The sequence below is a fragment of the Phyllobates terribilis genome, unplaced genomic scaffold, assembly GCF_046119375.1.
Source record: "Phyllobates terribilis strain yellow unplaced genomic scaffold, ASM4611937v1 Scaffold_1__5_contigs__length_1240528914, whole genome shotgun sequence".
Lineage (NCBI taxonomy): Eukaryota > Metazoa > Chordata > Amphibia > Anura > Dendrobatidae > Phyllobates > Phyllobates terribilis.
The window spans coordinates 271062789-271068788 of NW_027362761.1; positions in this window are offsets into that span (position 1 = coordinate 271062789).

Here is a 6000-nt window from a genome sequence, read left to right on the forward strand (position 1 = left end):
GTCCTCAGAAGGAATGTTTGTTTTATTTTGCAGGCTTTAGAGACCCTACACTACCTATTTCGCAGTATAAATCTCTCCCTAGCTCAGCAGTACTCTCTCTAAACTGTCTGATCCGGAGCGACTGTGTCCAAGATGGCGGCGCCCGGTTTTAAATACTCGAGGTGATGCTGTGCGGCCAGCCAATCACTGTAATACCCACAACCAACATGGCTGCGGCATTACAGTGACTGGCTGGCAATCCCTGCATGTTCATTGGCTCTGTAAAGAGCGCCAAACATGCAGGGCGGAGACCCGAACTCCCGCCCGAGTAACCCAAAAATGCTCGGTGCTCGCCGAATATCCCGAGTAGTGAGATGCTTGGGCGAGTACCGAGCAGTGTCAAGCATGCACGCTCAACACTAGTGATTATAATTCTGCCCAAATAGACATCCCCCTACATCTCCCATTGCTTCCATTTAGAGTCTGTCCCCTGGGGTCTCTCCCTCTTTATTCTTCTTGGGCCATCCTTCTCCACTGTTTTACAGGCTCTTTGGCTTTTTCTTTGCATTTTTATTGCCGCTTCTCTGCGGCTATTTTCCAGTCTAGCATCTTTTTGCTTCTTTCCACATGTGTCTTTCTTATTGCGTACAAATCAATAGCAACATTCTTTTGAGCATTTTGTTAACGTTTTTCATGGTTTTTATGAGCGGAGCCACTTCCAAAAAAAACAGCTGAAAAAGAAGCAGTGTGAATATACCCATAGGGTATGTTCACACTATTTGTAGCAGAAAAATGCTGCAAATAGTGGCAGCTGACACTAGGCAGAAAAAATAAACTCCTCTCTAGCAGGCTACACCCATTAACTGGAACCTAGCAAATCAGTTTTTGCTTAGTGTCCAAAGGAGGCAGACACAGGTCTGCGCTCAGACCCGTCTCTACCATCTTGTGTGTTTTTATTAATGATAACCTTACGGACAACAGGGTGTAATTGCTCACCCTGTTATCCCACATAGAGGCCGAGAGAATAGTGTGGTGTGATCCACATCATGCCCTCTTGTGGTAGGACCATCTCCCCCCCCCCCCTTGACACATCAAGTGTGTTTGGGGCATCCGTACAGAGGTACAAGCAGACGCATCCTTGCCACCTGTATCCGGCCCACTTGTCCACCATAGCGACATGTGTGCAGGGAGGGAAGGCATACCTTATTCCAGCAACTCCCACAAGGAGATCCAGATTAACATGAGAGTATTCGTGATTATAAGGGGATAGATAGAGTATACAAAGAGAGTGGGACAGCAGGGGTTATAGAGGATCTAGTGGGGGCTGGGATACGCAAGGAAAGTAGGGAGCTGAGTAGGAGTAGCAAATGTGCTAATGGTTTTAAATGTCTGCTAGCTAATGCAAGAAGTCTGGCAAACAAAATGGCTGAACTGGAGACTCTTAGGTCAGTCACAGAATACGATGTAGTGGGTATTACGGAAACCTGGCTGGATGAAAGCCATGACTGGTTGACAAACATAGAGGGATACACTACATTTAGAAAGGACAGGAAAGACATAAAAAGGTAGAGGGGTGTGTTTTTTCGTAAGAGCTAACTTAAAACTTGTGCTCAATGACAATATTGAGGGGAACTGCGACAATGTAGGGTCAGTCTGGGTAAATGTACAGTACAGACCAAAAGTTTGGACACACGTTCTCATTTAAAGATTTTTCTGTATTTTAATGACTATGAAAATTGTACATTCACACTGAAGGCATCAAAACTATGAATTAACACATGAGGAATTACATACTTAACAATAGAGTGTGAAACAACTGAAAATATGTCTTATATTCTAGGTTCTTCCAAGTAGCTACCTTTTGCTTTGATGACTGCTTTGCACACTCTTGGCATTCTCTTGATGAGCTTCAAGAGGTAGTCACCGGAAATGGTCTTCCAACAATCTTGAAGGAGTTCCCAGAGATGCTTAGCACTTGTTGGCCCTTTTGCCTTCACTCTGCAGTCCAGCTCACCCCAAACCATCTCGATTGGGTTCAGGTCTGGTGACTGTGGAGGCCAGGTCATCTGGCGTAGCACCCCATCACTCTCCCTCTTGGTCAAATAGCCCTTACACAGCCTGGGGGTGTGTTTGGGGTCATTGTCCTGTTGAAAAATAAATGATGGTCCAACTAAACGCAAACCGGATGGAATAGCATGCCGCTGCAAGATGCTGTGGTAGCCATGCTGGTTCAGTATGCCTTCAATTTTGAATCAATCCCCAATAGTGTCACCAGCAAAGCACCCCCACACCATCACACCTCCTCCTCCATGCTTAATGGTGGGAACCAGGCATGTAGAGTCCATCCGTTCACCTTTTCTGCGTCGCACAAACACACGGTGGTTGGAACCAAAGATCTCAAATTTGGACTCATCAGACCAAAGCACAGATTTCCACTGGTCTAATGTCCATTCCTTGTGTTCTTTAGCCCAAACAAGTCTCTTCTGCTTGTTGCCTGTCCTTAGCAGTGGTTTCCTAGCACCTATTTTACCATGAAGGCCTGCTGCACAAAGTCTCCTCTTAACAGTTGTTGTAGAGATGTGTCTGCTGCTAGAACTCTGTGTGGCATTGACCTGGTCTCTAATCTGAGCTGCTGTTAACCTGCGATTTTTGAGGCTGGTGACTCGGATAAACTTATCCTCAGAAGCAGAGGTGACTCTTGGTCTTCCTTTCCTGGGGCGGTCCTCATGTGAGCCAGTTTCTTTATATCGCTTGATGGTTTTTGCAACTGCACTTGGGGACACTTTCAAAGTTTTCCCAATTTTTCGCACTGACTGACCTTCATTTCTTAAAGTAATGATGGCCACTCGTTTTCTTTACTTATCTGCTTTTTTCTTGCCATAGTACAAATTCTAACAGTCTATTCAGTAGGACTATCAGCTGTGTATCCACCAGACTTCTGCACAACAAAACTGATGGTCCCAACCCCATTTATAAGGCAAGAAATCCCACTTATTAAACCTAACAGGGCACACCTGTGAAGTGAAAACCATTTCCGGTGACTACCTCTTGAAGCTCATCAAGAGAATGCCAAGAGTGTGCAAAACAGTCATCAAAGCAAAAGGTGGCTACTTAAAAGAACCTAGAATATAAGATATATTTTCAGTTGTTTCACACTTTTTTGTTAAGTATATAATTCCACATATGTTAATTCATAGTTGTGATGCCTTCAGTGTGAATGCACAATTTTCATAGTCATGAAAATACAGAAAAATCTTTAAATGAGAAAGTGTGTCCAAACTTTTGTTCTGTACTGTACATGGGGCTGGCCATAATGGAAAGCTGCTAATTGGAGTTTGTTACAAGCCTCCTAATATAGCTCAACTGGTAGAGGATGAAATGCTGGAACAAATTAAAAATGCAGCAAATAATAATAGGGTCCTTATTATGGGAGATTTTAACTATCCAGATTCAATGGGTCATAGAATCTTCCAGTTGTGCTAAAAACTGCAAGTTGTTATCTACAGTTCAGGTCAATTACCTCTCTCAGCTGGTAGATGAACCAACCAGGGGAGGTAATCTGCTGGATCTGGTGCTATCAAATTGACCAGATACAATTTCACATCTACAGGTCCGGGAGCATTTGGGAAACGGCGACCATAATATGGTAAGTTTCAATGTAATATTTAATAAAACATTTCGAAAAGGAAATGCAAAAACCTGGAACTTAAGAAAAGCTGATTCAGCAAATTAAGGGAAGAGCTTAATCGTGTAGACTGGGACTATGTCATGTTAACCGGGGATACCGAACGTAAATGGGGCATGTTTAAGGAAATACTACTAGAATCCTGTAGAAAATTTAAACCCTCTGGTAATAAAATGTCCTGCAATAAAAGAAACCATTATGGATAAATAAGACAGTTCAAAGTTTAATAAGAAAAGAACAAAAGGCATTCAAAATCTTGAAGACCAATAATACAGAAATAGTATTTCAGGAGTATAAAGACCTAAATAAGAAATGTAAAAAAGAAATCAAGCTAGCAAAATTATCTACAGAGCAACAAATCGCCAGGGACATTAAATTGAATCCCAAAAAAATTTATACATACAGTACAGACCAAAAGTTTGGACACACCTTCTCATTTAAAGATTTTTCTGTATTTTCATGACTTTGAAAATTGTACATTCACACTGAAGGCATCAAAACTATGAATTAACACATGTGGAATTATATACTTAACAAAAAAGTGTAAAACAACTGAAAATATGTCTTATATTCTAGGTTCTTCAAAGTAGCCACCTTTTGCTTTGATGACTGCTTTGTACACTCTTGGCATTCTCTTGATGAGCTTCAAGAGGTAGTCACCGGAAATGGTTTTCACTTCACAGGTGTACCCAGTCACGTTTAATAAGTGGGATTTCTTGCCTTATAAATGGGGTTGGGACCATCAGTTGTGTTGTGCAGAAGTCTGGTGGATACACAGCTGATAGTCCTACTGAATAGACTGTTAGCTGCTTTTTTCTTGCCATAATACAAATTCTAACAGTCTATTCAGTAGGACTATCAGCTGTGTACAACACAACTGATGGTCCCAACCTCATTTATAAGGCAAGAAATCCCACTTACTAAACCTGACAGGGTACACCTCTGAAGTGTAACAGGGGTAGTAGGATTGGAGGATAGCCAATGTGGTACCGATTTTTAAGAAAGGTAAGAAGATGGATCCAGGTAACTACCGTCTGGTAAGTCTGACATCAGTAGTGTGCAAAGTTTTTGAGGGCATCATAAGGGATGACCTGCAGAGTTATATTGCAGAGAATAATATAATAAATGATAATCAGCATGGATTCATGAAGAATAGGTCGTGTTTAACCAACATGTTGGGGTTCTATGAGGAGGTAAGTGCAAATCTGGATGTTGGTAATGCGGCTCATGTGATTTATCTGGACCTTGCGAAGGCATTTGATACTGTACCACATAACAGCCTTATACTGAAGCTACAGAAGCAAGGACTTAGGAGAACTATATGTAGATGGGTAAGGAATTGGCTAAATGATAGGAAACAAAGGGTCGACATAAATGGTACATTCACTAAATGGGACATAGTCAGTAGTGGGATGCCGCAGGGATCTGTGCTAGGACCAATTCTCTTTAACCTCTTTATTAATGACCTGGGGGATGGGATTGTGAGTAAAGTGTCAGTTTTTGCTGACGATACCAAACTATGTAGGATATTAAAATCTGATCTTGACATTACAATATTGCAGAACGATCTGGATAAGATGACTGAATGGGCAAACACTTGGCAGATGAGGTTTAATGTAGATAAATGTAGAGTAATGCACCTAGGACAGAGTAATCCTATTGCTACATATACATTAAATGGGAGTATACTCGGGACTACAGAACAGGAGAAGGATTTGGGTATTCTGGTTACGAGTAAGCTGAGCAGCAGTACTCAATGTCAAGCAGCTGCCGCAAAAGCAAACAAGATTTTAGGGTGTATAAAAAGAGAAATAAAATCTTGTGATCCCAACGTATTGTTACCCCTTTATAAATCACTGGTGAGGCCACATCTAGAATATGGAATCCAGTTTTGGGCTCCACATTTTAAAAAAGATATTCAGAAGTTAGTCAGTTGAAAGGCGGGCAACTAGAATATTACAAGGGATGGAAGGCCTCTCATATGATGAGAGGTTGAAAAAGTCTAGCTTGTTTAGCTTAGAAAAATGACAACTCAGAGGGGATCTCATTTACATATATAAATATATGTGTGGTCAGCACAAAGGACTAGCCTATGAATTATTCCTTTCAAAGACTATACTAAGGACCAGGGGGCACTCATTACGGGTGGAAGAAAGGCGATTCTGGCACCTAAACAGGGAGAGTTCATTACAGTCAGGCTGTGGAATACCCTACCACAATAGGTAGTAATGGCAGATACTATAACAGCGTTCAAAAAAGGGATGGACGATTTCCTCGATACACATAATATTGTGGGTTACAGTTAAATTAGACAAAATTACACCTATAGTAGTACT